Genomic DNA, 16,422 nt, shown 5'->3' with positions numbered 1-16,422 from the left:
AACTTAAATTGCAAGAAATGTAAATTGCTTGAATGGAAAAGGGATTTGAGGATTGGGAATTCAGAATTTCAGCAAGGGAAATTAAATTGCAACAATTAACAAAGCAGCAGTTGAATTTGAAATAACTAGAATCCAAACAGAAATGGAAATTTATCTTGCAGCAGAGGTTCACAGAAGAACCAACAAGGAAAATGGGATCTCAGGACTCAAGAGACTAGAAAGCAAGGTCTAGATCTCAATTGCCTTCCCAGATCCAAGTTCACAAAGCAATTGACAAGAAATTGAAGAAGAAGCAGTGAAGGAATTGTAATTAAACTCAATTATGCAGAAGATGAATTAAAGAGATTTTGAATGGAGATTGAGACAGAATTTCCTCAATTCTTCACACCCAAAACTCAAACAAGAAAAGTAAAAATGCTCCAGCAAGAACGAGGAAGAAGAGAGATCAATTCTTCTCCCCAATTCTCTGAAATTTAGTGAAGTCTCCAAGAGAAAGTTAAAAATAAAAATGAAGATTCAAAGCTCAAAAGAAAGATTAAAGTTCAAAAGTAAAGGAAAAAGGTCCTAATTACATCAAACTATCTCCTATTTATACACTTTCTATTCTTGGATCTTAGAATTTGGATGGGCTTTTGATTTGGTGAAGAAATGAATTTTATTGGATTTTTAATCCAATTTTAGCCCATGAAGAAAGTAGCTCCCAGGAGGCTGCCCTGCCCTTGTGGAGGGCAGGGTAGAAAATGAAGCATCTGGCCCATGGTGCGTGCGTGTGGTGCGTTGGTGCGTGCAGGATGCTGCCCTGCCCTCGCGGAGGGCAGGGCAGAACTTTTTGGTGCGCCAGAATGGTGCCCGTGCGTGCTGCTGGTGCTGCCGAGACTTCCCCTGGTGCGCCAGAATGGTGCGCTGGCCGTGCACCACAAAATGCTGCCCTGCCCTTGCGGAGGGCAGGGCAATGTTTCCAAATTGAAGCCCCGTGTTTGATCCTCGTGTGACGCGCACGCTACCTCTTTTCTTTGATTTTCTTGGCACCAAAATAAGGCTTAGTTCCTTGCTTCCTCATGGTGCCGTGTTCGATCCTTGTGGCAAGCAATGGTGAGGTTTTTCTTCAAATTTCTCCCTTTGGTGAGCCCGATACTGCCCTTGAGGAGGGCAGGGCAATGTTTTTGTCCCCCTTGATCCATGGCATCAATTTGTGCTCTTCCCTTGTCGTGGGCAGGGCAGTGTTGCCTCTCAAGACTCGTTTCCTTATGTTGCCCTCTTAGAGGGCAATGTGCCCTTATGGAGGGCAATGCTTGCACTCCTCCTTTATGCGCCACGCCTTTTTCTCCTTGGGCCACGCTTTCTTAAGCCACGCTTTCTCTTTTCTTCTTTTCTTCACCTACAATAAACCAAAACAACCACTCAAAGTATCACTAAATTCACAAGGCTTATGAATCAATTAAAATTCAATTAAAATTAGCTTAAACCTCCTGAATTAGCATCAAATTAATGGTAGTTGCTTGATTTAAAGAAGTTGTGCATTTTCATTCCAAATCACTTACTTAGGATGTAAGAAAGTGCATAAAGACTAATAAAACAAGTGAAATTAGCTTGAAAAATGGGTATATGATGACTTGTCATCAACCACGACTCTAAGTGTTCTGTCTCAAGACAACCCTTAAATTAGGCTTTCAATTAGCACTCCCAAACCAGTTGGTTTTAGGGTACTGGGTGTTGAGACACCCCTAAGAATTTACTTGCCCAGGTCTCTTCTTGACACATCTTCACCACAAGCATCTACGTGGATCATTGATTCTTTTTGAGCTTTTTAATGTTTCTTTTTTTTTATTCCAGTAGTTGATGCTCAGAGCCTTAGGTCTTTATTGCTTACTACTTATTGGTTCTATGGATATTCAAGGAACACTCCTTAGTCTTCCCTTTGTTATACCTTCTAGGACTAGTTATCTCCATGACTCATTTTCTTTTTAGTTCATCCAAGGTTCTACACTTAGCTTTTGGTTTCTTAGTTTATTTGATGATCCTTCTTGGCTTTGGTCTCTCTTATTGTTTTTGCACAACTCACAGTAACTCTTATGGAGACAAGTTCTATTTTTATTTAAGTTGTAATGAAGACTTGAAATACAAAATACATGGCATTTTCTTTCTTAAAAAAAGACTCATAAAGACTTCAAACAGGAATTGAAACTAAGCATAAAACATAAACTACCCTAGCATAATTATTCAAGAAGTAAATAAAGCAAAGAATTAAACATAATTCAGAAATTGGAAAGTGTCAACCATGGGACTCAACAACCTTGAGCAGCATCATCTTTAGTTCATTAGTCCCTTCCCTTTGTCCTTCTTCTTGTGAGGGGATGAGTCACCTTCATCTGGCTTGGAAGAACCTTCTTGAGCCTTGGTGTCCTTGGGCTTGGGCTTCTAATATCCTAGCCTCCTCATATAGGACTTCACATTCTCCTTGTGTTGGTATGCTATTTCTTCTTGCCTTGAGCTGAGTTCCTCTAATTTCTGCATATAGGTAGGGTAATTGGGGTTCATGTTAGCCATTGCATTGCACAAGTAGCTCAACTTTGTTTGTGAATAGTAATCATATTCCGCTCTGGCTACAGTCCTTGCTTTATAAAGGTGTCTGAATTCAGCAAGACTCCCTATTTGTTGTAATTATCGCTCCAAAATCATTCCTAGGCTGCCTTGCATCTCTCTCCAGTTAATCTGATCTTGCTGTTCCTTGAGGTTCTCAAAGCCCCCTTGGAGTTGTTGAATGTTTTGGTTGACTTGGCTCCATTGTTGTTGCTTAGCCTCCTTGAATTGGTTGACATCCTCCCTTAAGTGGTGTAGATCTCCCCTCATTTGGTGTACACCTCCTTGCAATTGCTCCCAATTGAATCCCTCTAGAAATTGTTGATATTGGTAGTGTGGTGGTGGTTGAAGTGATAGAAAGTGAGGTTATTCTTCTGCCTCCCCCTCTTCTTGTTGTTGTTGTGGTTCATGAGCATGGGCTCTTCGTTCTCTAGCTCTGTTGAGTGGGTGGACAGCCACCACTTTTTCCATCTTCTTGGCAGCGATGAACTTGTCTTGCTTCACAATCACCTCATTAATACTTTTCAACTCCAGCCTCATCACACAGCCTTTGTATGATGCTGGGGAATGCCAACCTTGTGTTGTCACTAGTGCTTTTCAGCACTTTGTTGGTGTTGTTGGCAATAATCTCCCCCACATTGATGTTCTCTCCTTTCATGATGTTGTAGATAAGCACAGCTCTCTCCTTCGTCACCTCTGAAGTGTTGGATGTGGGGATTAGGGACCTCCTCATAAATTCTAGCCACCCTCTAGCTTGGATAGGTATCCCATCCTTGTCGTTTATCCACTACACATTCATCACACATATTTCGCTCAAAATCTCCTCAAACCTAGGGTCTTGTTGCTTCATTCTCTCTTTATAGCTCTGAGTAGAGCTTGTCCTCTTCACCATTAGCATTCTTTCTATGCTAGAGGGGCTGTAGTCAATGGATTTCCCCCTCACATAGCTAATGTAGCCATATTGTTTCACTAGTTGAGGATCGCGTTGGCATAGAACTCCCTCACCAAGCTTTCTACCACTTTCCTTGGTGGTTGCATAGGAGTGACCAACCCCTCTGTTCAATCTCAATGTGCTCATTCCTCCCTAGTTGGAATCCAACTTCTGGAATGATTTCCCTCTCACTTACCCAACCATAAAATTGGTTTTGGTTCAATGCAGAGAGGAACTTGTAGGTATTGAAAGAGCTTGAGGATCTAGATGTTGGTTCCCTAGTTCTTCTTTTCTTTGAGGCTGAGCTTTTTGGTGGTGCCATTAGGTTGGGAGAGTGTGAAAAAAAAGGGGTTGAAAGAAAGAAAAGGAAAAACAAGGTTTTACTCTAACACCAAACTTAGGACTTGATTGTCCCAATCAAGAAAAAGAAAGAAAATAGGGGATAGTAGAAGATGAAAGGAGATGCGAAGGTAAGTGTTGTAGGGGTTGTTGAAGTGGGAGAGGAGATGGGGAGTGAAGCTTTTATAATGGGTGAATGATGTGGTTCGAAGGTGGGAAATAAAAGGGATTAAATGTTTTTCCACTTTGGGAAGTGGCGCCTAGCGTGGGAAGAGGCGCCAACTCTTTTCTCACTGTGTCTTCTGCATGTGTTGAGTTCCAAAGTGCAAGTACACTTTGACTTCCTTGTTTTGTGAGTTGTTTACCATGTGGGCCCCATCTTCTCTCCTGAAATTGAAACTAAACCCATTAGTGATGATAAAATAACCCCTTCACATTTCTTCTCATCAAGAATAAATTGGGTTGCAACTGATGGGTGTCCCTTGGGACACCAAACTTAATTCTTTGGCATCTTAATAAATTAATTTCATCATTGTGTATTTAATGTGTTCATAAGAGTGGAATAACATCAATCTTTTCATTTTCTTTTGATTCCAAACTCCTCTGAACTCATTAAATCACGTTCATTTTCTTACCCAAAGCATTAAGTGCTTTCAAATTGGGTGATTTGGGCTGTTGTGATATCATTGGTGGTGGCCACACCAAACTTAATCTCTGGGCTTACTCTTCAAAATCAAACTCTTAATTGTTTGTAAGCCTAGATTAAGTGGTGAGAGGCCACACCAAACTTAGCACTTTAGCTAGTTCTCAGCCCATTCACTCATCATTAGTTATGCATTCATCAAGTTGCAAATCCCCAATAAAAAGAAATAAAAGAGTGTAAAGAAGATCTAACTATCAAAGCTAACATCAAACTTCTTAATCTACAATTGTAAACTAATCCTAATTACTGAAAATTAAGCTATCTAATTCACAGAATTTAAACTACATCTAAGAAAAGTAATTAAATAAAAAAAGGATAAAGTGTTGGGGTGCCTCCCAACTAGCGCTTCTTTATTGTCATTAGCTTGACATTCCTTCATCTTTAGCTGAGCTTGTAGCTCACTCTCTACTCCTCCAAGGAGCCTCCCAAGTAGTATTTGAGTCTATGGCCATTGACAGAAAAAAGTTCTCTGAGTCTTGTCTTCCATGAGCTCTACATGACCATAGGGAAACACTTTGAGTATGGTGAAAGGTCCTGACCATCGAGACTTAAGTTTTCCAGGGAAGAACTTGAGTCTTGAGTTGTAGAGTAACACCTTCTGCCCTTCAGTGAACTCTCTCCTTGCTAGCTTTTGGTCATGCCACCTTTTTGTATTTTCTTTGTAGATTTTTGCATTCTCATATGCTTGATTTCTAAACTCTTCCAGTTCATTGAGTTGCATTAATCTCTTTTCTCCAGTAGCTTGCTCCTCAAAATTCAGTAGTTTTAGGGCCCAGAATGCTCTGTGCTCCAGTTCAACTAGTAAGTGGCAAGCCTTGCCAAATACTAGTTGGTATGGTGACATCCCAGTGGGGGTCTTAAAGGCCATCCTGTAGGCCCATAGAGCATCGTCTAGCTTCCTAGACCAGTCCTTTGCTGAACTTTCAATAGTTTTTTCAAGTATTCGTTTCAGCTCTCTGTTGGAGATTTCGGCTTGTCCGTTGGTTTGTGGGTGGTATAGAGTTGCCACTTTGTGTTTGACTCCATATCTGAGAAGGAATGCTTCCAATTGTTTGTTGCAGAAGTGTGACCCCCCATCACTAATGAGAGCTCTGGGAACTCCAAATCTACTGAAGATATTCCTTCTCAAGAAGCTTATCACAACCTTGTTGTCTGGCTTATGTTCTTCATGTAGCATTCAGACCGAATGACTCTATGAAATTACGTCGCTACTTACGCATAGTTCGGGTAACGTAGGAGACATCTCTATTTTTCCCCCGGGGAATCCAATCCTTAGAATTACCACTGCTTAGCTTTCAATTCGCCTTTGACCATCAAATGAAATGTGAATAACCCGCCCCCCTCTTTGAAACAAGGGGCGCCTCTGGTTCTGTCGGTGCTTGAAACAATTTTGGAGGTTGCAATAGCTATGGCCTCTATCCATCTTGAAACATAATCAACAGCCACTAATATGTAGCTATTTGAGTAGGAGGTTGGGAAGGTGATGAGCGGATAATTTGTACGCTTTTTGGCATTGTTTTTAGTATGTTTTTAGTATGATTTAGTTAGTTTTAGTATATTTCTATTAGTTTTTAGTTAAAATTTACTTTTCTAGACTTTACTATGAGTTTGTATGTTTTTCTGTGATTTTAGGTATTTTCTGGCTGAAATTGAGGGACTTGAGCAAAAATCTGATTCAGAGGCTGAAAAGGACTGCAGATGCTGTTGGATTCTGACCTCCCTGCACTCGAAGTGGATTTTCTGGAGCTATAGAAGCCCAATTGGCGCGCTCTCAACGGCGTTGGAAAGTAGACATCCTGGACTTTCCAGCAATGTATAATAGTCCATACTTTGCCCGAGATTTGATGGCCCAAACCGGCGTCCCAAATCAGCACAAAACTGCCCGGCGTTAAACGCCGGAACTGGCACAAGAATGGGAGTTAAACGCCCAAACTGGCACAAAAGCTGGCGTTTAACTCCAAGATAAGTCTCTACACGAAAATGCTTCAATGCTCAGCCCAAACACACACCAAGTGGGCCCGGAAGTGGATTTTTATGTCATTTACTCATTTCTGTAAACCCTAGGCTACTAGTTCTCTACAAATAGGACCTTTTGTTATTGTATTTTCATCTTTGGACATCTAGTTCTTAGATCAGATCTTGGTAGCTATCTTTAGTCTTATGCTATCTTAGATCATGGGGGCTGGCCTCTCGTCCATGCCTAGACCTTGTTCTTATGTATTTTCAACGGTGGAGTTTCTACACACCATAGATTAAGGTGTGGAGCTCTGCTGTACCTCGAGTATTAATGCAATTACTATTGTTCTTCTATTCAATTCAGCTTATTCTTGTTCTACGATATTCATTTGCACCCAAGAACATGATGAATGTGATGATTATGTGACACTCATCATCATTCTCACTTATGAACGAGTGTCTGACAACCGCTTCTATTCTACAAGCAAACAAGGCTTGAATGTTTATCTCTTGGATCCCTTGATCGGAATCTTCGTGGCATAAGCTAGAATTGATGGCGGCATTCAAGAGAATCCAGAAGGTCTAAACCTTGTCTGTGGTATTCTAAGTAGGATTCAATGATTGAATGACTGTGACGAGCTTCAAACTCCTGAAGGCTGGGCGTTAGTGACAGACGCAAAAGAATCACTGGATTCTATTCCAACCTGATTGAGAACCGACAGATGATTAGCCGTGCCGTGACAGGGTGCATTGAACATTTTCACTGAGAGGATGGGAGGTTGCCACTGACAACGGTGAAACCCTACATACAGCTTGCCATGGAAAGGAGTAAGAAGGATTGGATGAAGACAGTAAGAAAGCAGAGAGACGGAAGGGACAAAGCATCTCCATACGCTTATCTGAAATTCTTACCAATGAATTACATAAGTATCTCTATCTTTATCTTTATGTTTTATTCATCATCCATAACCATTTGAGTCTGCCTGACTGAGATTTACAAGATGACCATAGCTTGCTTCATACCAACAATCTCCGTGGGATCGACCCTTACTCGCGTAAGGTTTATTACTTGGACGACCCAGTACACTTGCTGGTTAGTTGTGCGAAGTTGTGATAAAGAGTTGAGATTACAATTGTGCGTACCATGTTGATGGCGCCATTGATGATCACAATTTCGTGCACCAAGTTTTTGGCGCCGTTGCCGGGGATTGTCGAGGTTGGACAACTGACGGTTCATCTTGTTGCTTAGATTAGGCATTTTTTAGAGTTCTTAAGAATGAATTCTAGTGTTTCAAGGTGATGTTCTTATCATCACCAAAGCTGATTGATTCTCATAAATTTAGCTCTTGAATGTAATGTCCTACTGAAGCTTGGCTAGCCATGTCTAATTTCTTTAGACTGAAGCTTTAGACTAACATTGCATGATTCCTGGAATTCTCATTAAGAATTTTGATACCTTTATGTTCTTTTCGACTTACTTTTCGAAAAATACAAAAAAAAATTACAAAATCATAAAAACCAAAAATATTGTATGTTTCTTGTTTAGTCTAGTGTCTCATGTTAAGTTTGGTGTCAATTGCATGTTTCTGTTCTTCTTGCATTCATTCATGTGTCGTAAGTGATCTTCAAGATGTTCTTGATGATTTCCTTGCTCTGATCTTTGAATTCTCTTGACTTGAGTGTTTTGTGTTTCTCATGTGCATTCTCATTTTTTTAGTGTCAATGGTATACAAACTGCTAAGTTTGGTGTCTTGCATGCATTGTTATTTGATTTTAGTTGCATTTTGATTATTCCTCATTATTAAAAATCCAAAAAAAAATTTTATTTGTGTCTTTTCAAGTCAATAATACAGAGAATTGAAGATTCAGAACATACAGCAGAGGAATTATACAGAAAAAGCTGGGCGTTCAAAACGCCCAGTAAGGAAGGCAAACTAGCGTTTAAACGCTAGCCAAGGTGCCTGGCTGGGCGTTTAATGCCCAAAAGGGTAGAGCTTTGGGTGTTAAACACCAGAATGTGCACCATTCTGGGCGTTTAACGCCAGGATGGCACAAGAGGGAAGATTTTGTTTTCAATTCAAATTTTTTTCAAGTTTTCAAAATTTTTCAAAATCAAATCTTTTTCAAATCATATCTTTTCAATCAAATCTTTTTCAAAATCAATTTCTTTCCATTTTCAAAAATACTTGCTATCAATTAATGATTTGATTCAACATTTCAAGTATGTTGCCTTTTCTGTTGAGAAAGGTTTAATGTTTGAATAATATCTTTTCTTGTTAGCCAAGTCATTAATTTTTAAAATCAAATCTTTTTAAATTGATTTTCAAATCATATCTTCTCAATCACATCTTTTTAAAACCATAACTTTTCAATCATATCTTCTTAATCATATCTTTTTCAAAATAGTTCTCAATCATATCTTTTTGATTTCTAATTTCAAAATCTTTTTCAAAAATCACTTGATTTCTTTTCCACTCTTGGTTTTCGAAAATCAATTAGTGTTTTTCAAAATGTTTTTAAAATGTTTTTAATTAATTTTTAAAAATTTCTTCCCCTCTTTTCACATCCTTCTATTTATGGACTAACACTATTCCTCAAGGAACAATTCGAACTCCATCTCTTTTGATAAGTTCGAATTCTTCTACCTCTCCTTCTATTTTTCTTTTCCTCTGACACCTCAAGGAATCTCTATACTGTGACATAGAGGATTCTATACTTTCTTGTTCTCTTCTCTTTCATATGAGTAGGAGCAAAGACAAAAGCATTCTTGTTGAGGCTGACCCTGAACCTGAAAGGACTTTGAAGCGAAAGCTAAGAGAAGCTAAGGCACAACTCTCTGTAGAGGACCTAACAGAAATCTTCAAAGAAGAAGAACCCATGGCAGCCGAAAACAACAACAATGCCAACAATGCAAGGAAGGTGCTGGGTGACTTTACTGCACCTACTCCCGACTTCTATGGGAGAAGCATCTCTATCCCTGCCATTGGAGCAAACAACTTTGAGCTTAAGCCTCAATTAGTTTCTCTAATGCAACAAAATTGCAAGTTCCATGGACTTCCATTGGAAGATCCTCATCAGTTCTTAGCTGAATTCTTGCAAATCTGTGACACTGTCAAGACTAATGGGGTTGACCCTGAGGTCTACAGACTTATGCTATTCCCTTTTGCAGTAAGAGATAGAGCTAGGATATGGTTGGACTCACAACCTAAAGAAAGCCTGAACTCTTAGGAAAAGCTAGTCAATGCCTTCTTGGCAAAGTTCTTTCCACCTCAAAAATTGAGTAAGCTTAGAGTGGAAGTCCAAACCTTCAGACAGAAGGAAGGTGAATCCCTCTATGAAGCTTGGGAAAGATACAAACAATTAATCAGAAGTGTCCCTCTGACATGCTTTCTAAATGGAGCATCATAGGTATTTTCTATGATGGTCTGTCTGAATTGTCCAAGATGTCATTGGATAGCTCTGCTAGAGGATCTCTTCATCTGAAGAAGATGCCTACAGAAGCTCAAGAACTAATTAAAATGGTTGCAAATAACCAATTCATGTACACTTATGAAAGGAATCTTGTGAACAATGGGACAAATCAGAAGAAAGGAGTTCTTGAGATTGATACTCTGAATGCCATACTGGCTCAGAATAAAATATTGACTCAGCAAGTCAATTTGATTTCTCAAAGTCTGTTAGGAATGCAAAATGCACCAGGCAGTACTAAGGATGCTTCATCTGAAGAAGAAGCTTATGATCCTGAGAACCCTTCAATGGAAGATGTCAATTACATGGGAGAACCCTATGGAAACACCTATAATTCTTCATGGAGAAATCTTCCAAATCTCTCATGGAAGGATCAATAGAGACCCCAACAAGGTTTCAACAAAAATAATGGTGGAAGAAACAGGTTTAGTAATGGCAAGCCTTTTCCATCATCTTCTCAACAACAGACAGAGAATTCTAAGCAGACCCACTCTGACTTAGCAACCATGGTCTCTGATCTAATCAAAACCACTCAAAGTTTCATGACTGAAACAAGGTCCTCCATCAGAAACTTGGAGGCACAAGTGGGACAGCTGAGCAAGAAAATTACTGAACTCCCTCCTAGTACTCTTCCAAACAATACAGAAAAGAATCCTAAAGGAGAGTGCAAGGCCATCAACATGGCCGAATTTGGAGAGGAGAGAGAGGCAGTGAACGCCACTGAGGAAGACCTCAATGGACGTCCACTGGCCTCCAATGAGTTCCCCAATGAGGAACCATGGGAATCTGAGGCTCACACTGAGACCATAGAGATTCCATTAGATTTACTTCTGCCATTCATGAGCTCTGATGAGTATTCTTCCTCTGAAGAGGATGAGTATGTCACTGAAGAGCAAGTTGCTAAATACCTTGGAGCAATCATGAAGCTAAATGACAAGTTATTTAGTAATAAGACTTGGGAGGATGAACCCCCTTTGCTCACCAAAGAATTGGATGACTTGTCTAGGCAAAGATTACCTCAAAAGAGACAAGATCCTGGGAAGTTCTCAATACCTTGCGCCATAGGCACCATGACCTTCAAGAAGGCCTTGTGTGACCTAGGGTCAAGCATAAACCTCATGCCTCTCTCTGTAATGGAGAAGCTAGGGATCTTTGAGGTACAAGCTGCAAGAATCTCACTAGAGATGGCAGACAATTCAAGAAAACAAGCTTATGGGCTTGTAGAGGATGTTCTGGTAAAGATTGAAGACCATTACATCCCTGCTGATTTCATAGTCCTAGAGACTGGGAAGTGCATAGATGAATCCATCATCCTTGGCAGACCCTTCCTAGCCACAGCAAAGGCTGTGATTGATGTGGACAGAGGAGAATTGATCATTCAAGTGAATGAAGAATCCTTTGTGTTTAAGGCTCAAGGATATCCCTTTGTCACCATGGAGAGGAAGCATGAAGAGCTTCTCTCAAAACAGAGTCAAACAGAGCCCCCACAGTCAAACTCTAAGTTTAGTATTCAGAGGCCACAACCAAATTCTAAGTTTGGTGTTGAACCCCCACATTCAAACTCTAAGTTTGGTGTTGGGAGGTTCCAACATTGCTCTGAGTATCTTTGAGGCTCCATGAGAGCCCACTGTCAAGCTACTGACATTAAAGAAGCGCTTGTTGGGAGGCAACCCAATGTTATATTTTATCTATTTTCCTTTGTTATTTTATGTTTTCTGTAAGTTGATGATCATGAGAAGTCACAAAATCAGTTGAAAAAGCAAAAACAGAATGAAAAACAGAAAGAAAAATAGCACACCCTGGAGGAAGACCTTGCTGGCGTTTAAACGTTAGTAAAGGTAGCAAATGGGCGTTTAACGCCCGGTCTGGCACCATTTTGGGCGTTTAACGCCAGAAAGGGGCACCAGACTGGCGTTAAACGCCAGGAAAGGGTAAGAAGTTGGCGTTAAACACCAGAAATGGGCACCAGCCCGGCGTTTAACGCCAGAATTGGCACAGAGAGCATTTTTGCTAGCCACTTGGTGCAGGGATGACTTTTCCTTGACACCTCAGGATCTGTGGACCCCACAGGATCCCCACCTACCCCACCACCCTCTCTCTTCTTCTTCACCCATTCACCAATCACCTCAACGCCTCTTCCCCAAAAACCCCTCACCTATCAAATCCCATCTTTCTCTTCACCACTCACATCCATCCTTCATAAAACCTCACCTACCTCACCATTCAAATTCAAACCACTTTCCCTCCCAAACCCACCTTCCCATAACCGAACCCTACCTCTCTCTCCACCCCTATATAAACCCATCTTCACTCCTTCATTTTCACACAACCTAAACACTACTTCTCCCCCTTTGGCTGAACCACAAAGCCATCTCCATCTCCTCTATTTCTTCTTCTTCTACTCTCTTCTTTCTTCTTTTGCTCGAGGACGAGAAAATCTTTTAAGTTTGGTGTGGTAAAAGCATTGCTTTTTGTTTTTTCATAACCATTTATGGCATCCAAGGCCGGAGAAACCTCTAGAAAAAGGAATGGGAAGGCAAAAGCTTTCACCTAGTCATGGGAGATGGAGAGATTTATCTCAAGGGTGCATCAAGACCACTTCTATGAAGTTGTGGCCTTGAAGAAGGTGATCCCCGAGGTCCCTTTCAAACTCAAAAAGAGGGAATATCCGGAGATCCGACATGAGATTCGAAGAAGAGGTTGGGAAGTTCTTACCAACCCTATTCAACAAGTCGGAATCTTAATGGTTCAAGAGTTCTATGCCAATGCATGGATCACCAAGAACCATGATCAAAGTGTGAACCCGGACCCAAAGAATTGGCTTACAATGGTTCGGGGGAAATACTTAGATTTTAGTCCGGAAAATGTAAGGTTGGCATTCAACTTGCCCATGATGCAAGGAGATGAACACCTTTACACTAGAAGGGTCAACTTTGATCAAAGGTTGGACCAAGTCCTCACAGTCATTTGTGAAGAGGGCGCCCAATGGAAGAGAGATTCAAGAGGGAAGCCGGTTCAATTGAGAAGGCATGACCTCAAGCCTGTAGCTAGGGGATGGTTGGAGTCTATCCAACGCTCAATCATTCCCACTAGCAACCGGTCTGAAGTTACTCTAGACCGGGCTATCATGATTCATAGCATCATGATTGGAGAGGAAGTAGAAGTTCATGAGGTTATAGCCCAAGAACTTTATAAGGTGGCGGACAAGTCCTCTACCTTGGCAAGGTTAGTCTTTCCTCATCTCATTTGTCACCTCTGTTATTCAGTTACAATTGACATAGAGGGAGACATCCCCATTGATGAGGACAAGCCCATCACTAAGAAAAGGATGGAGCAAACAAGAGATCCCACTCATCATGAAATCCCTGAGATGCCTCAAGGGATGCACCTTCCTCCACAAAACTATTGGGAGCAAATCAACACCTCCCTAGGAGAATTAAGTTCCAACATGGGACAACTAAGGGTGGAGCACCAAGAACATTCCATCCTCCTCCATGAAATTAGAGAAGATCAAAGAATCATGAGAGAGCAGCAACAAAGACAAGGAAGAGACATTGAGGAGCTCAAGCACTCCATAAGATCTTCAAGAGGAAGAACAAGCCACCATCACTAAGGTGGACCCGTTCTTTAATTTCCTTGTTCTCTATTTTCTTGTTTTTCGAATTTTCATGCTTATGTTTATCTATGTTTGTGTCTCATGATCATTAGTGTCTTAGTGTCTATGCCTTAAAGTTATGAATGTCCTATGAATCCATCGCCTTTCTTGAATGAAAAATGTTCTTAATTGAAAAAGAGAAGAATTGCATGAATTTTAAATTTTATAACAGATTAATGATTTTGATGTGGTGGCAATACTTTTGTTTTCTGAATGTATGCTTAAACAGTGTATATTCTTTTGAATTTGTTGTTCATTAATGGTTGGCTCTTGAAAGAATGATGAAAAAGGAGACATGTTACTGAGGATCTGAAAAATCATAAAAATGATTCTTGAAGTAAGAAAAAGTAGTGAATACAAAAAAAAGAAGCGAAAAAAAAGGAGAAAGAGAAAAAGAAAGAAAATGAAAGAAATAAAAGTGTGATCCAAGGCAAAAAAAAGTGTGCTTAAGAACCCTGGACACCTCTAATTGGGGACTCTAGCAAAGCTGAGTCACAATCTGAAAAGGTTCAGCCAATTATGTGTCTGTGGCATGTATGTATCCGGTGGTAATACTGGAAGACAAAGTGCTTTGCGCCACGGCCAAGACTCATAAAGTAGTTGTGTTCAAGAATCATCATACTTAACTAGGAGAATCAATAACACTATCTGGATTCTGAGTTCCTATAGAAGCCAATCATTCTGAATTTCAAAGGATAGAGTGAGATGCCAATACTATTCAGAGGCAAAAAGCTAAAAGCCCCGCTCATCTTATTAATACTGATCTTCATAGATGTTTTTGGAATTCATTGCATATTCTCTTCTCTTTATCTTATTTGATTTCCAGTTGCTTGGGGACAAGCAACAATTTAAGTTTGGTGTTGTGATGAGCGGATAATTTGTACGCTTTTTGGCATTGTTTTTAGTATGATTTTAGTATGATTTAGTTAGTTTTTAGTATATTTCTATTAGTTTTTACTTAAAATTCACTTTTCTAGACTTTACTATGAGTTTGTGTGTTTTTCTATGATTTCAGGTATTTTCTGGCTGAAATTGAGGGACTTGAGCAAAAATCTGATTCAGAGGCTGAAAAGGACTGCAGATGCTGTTGGATTCTGACCTCCCTGCACTCGAAGTGGATTTTCTGGAGCTACAGAAGCCCAATTGGCGCGCTCTTAACGGCATTGGAAAGTAGACATCCTGGGCTTTCTAGCAATGTATAATAGTCCATACTTTGCCCGAGATTTGATGGCCCAAACCGGCATCCCAAATCAGCTCAAAACTGCCCAGCGTTAAACGCCGGAACTGGCACAAGAATGGGAGTTAAACGCCCAAACTGGCACGAAAGCTGGCGTTTAACTCCAAGAGAAGTCTCTAAACGAAAATGCTTCAATGCTCAGTCCAAGCACACACCAAGTGGGCCCGGAAGTGGATTTTTATGTCATTTACTCATTTCTGTAAACCCTAGGCTACTAGTTCTCTACAAATAGGACCTTTTGTTATTGTATTTTCATCTTTGGACATCTAGTTCTTAGATCAGATCTTGGTAGCTATCTTTAGTCTTATGCTATCTTAGATCATGGGGGCTAGCCTCTCGGCCATGCCTAGACCTTGTTCTTATGTATTTTCAACGGTGGACTTTCTACACACCATAGATTAAGGTGTGGAGCTCTGCTGTACCTCGAGTATTAATGCAATTACTATTGTTCTTCTATTCAATTCAGCTTATTCTTGTTCTAAGATATTTATTTGCACCCAAGAACATGATGAATGTGATGATTATGTGACACTCATCATCATTCTCACTTATGAACGAGTGTCTGACAACCACTTCTATTCTACAAGCAAACAAGGCTTGAATGTTTATCTCTTGGATCCCTTGATCGGAATCTTCGTGGTATAAGTTAGAATTGATGGCGGCATTCAAGAGAATCCGGAAGGTCTAAACCTTGTCTGTGGCATTCTAAGTAGGATTCAATGATTGAATGACTGTGACGAGCTTCAAACTCCTGAAGGCTGGGCGTTAGTGACAGACGTAAAAGAATCACTGGATTCTATTCCAACCTGATTGAGAACCGACAGATGATTAGCCGTGCCATGACAGGGTGCATTGAATATTTTCACTGAGAGGATGGGAGGTAGCCACTGACAACGGTGAAACCCTACATACAGCTTGCCATGGAAAGGAGTAAGAATGATTGGATGAAGAGAGTAGGAAAGCAGAGAGACGGAAGGGACAAAGCATCTCCATACGCTTATCTGAAATTCTTACCAATTAATTACATAAGTATCTCTATCTTTATCTTTATGTTTTATTCATCATCCATAACCATTTGAGTCTGCCTGACTGAGATTTACAAGATGACCATAGCTTGCTTCATACCAACAATCTCCATGGGATCGACCCTTACTCGCGTAAGGTTTATTACTTGGACGACCCAGTACACTTGCTGGTTAGTTGTGCGAAGTTGTGATAAAGAGTTGAGATTACAATTGTGCGTACCATGTTGATGGCGCCATTGATGATCACAATTTCGTGCACCAGAAGGATCCCATGAAATCTATTCCCCATACATCAAATAGTTCCAGCTCTAGTATGTATTGATGTGGCATCTCATTCCTCTTAGTTAGATTACCATCCCTTTGACATTCATCACACCTTGACACCATTTCCATGGCATCCTTAAAAAACTGTTGGCCAGTAAAATCCGGATTGAAGCAATTTTGTTGTTGTCCTTTCTCCACTAAAGTGACCTCCATATGCTAATCCATGGCATTGCCATAATACTTCCTGCCCTTCTTCATGGGATA

The sequence above is a fragment of the Arachis hypogaea genome, chromosome 1 (genome assembly GCF_003086295.3).
Source record: "Arachis hypogaea cultivar Tifrunner chromosome 1, arahy.Tifrunner.gnm2.J5K5, whole genome shotgun sequence".
Lineage (NCBI taxonomy): Eukaryota > Viridiplantae > Streptophyta > Magnoliopsida > Fabales > Fabaceae > Arachis > Arachis hypogaea.
Note: the sequence above shows the minus strand (reverse complement) of the source record.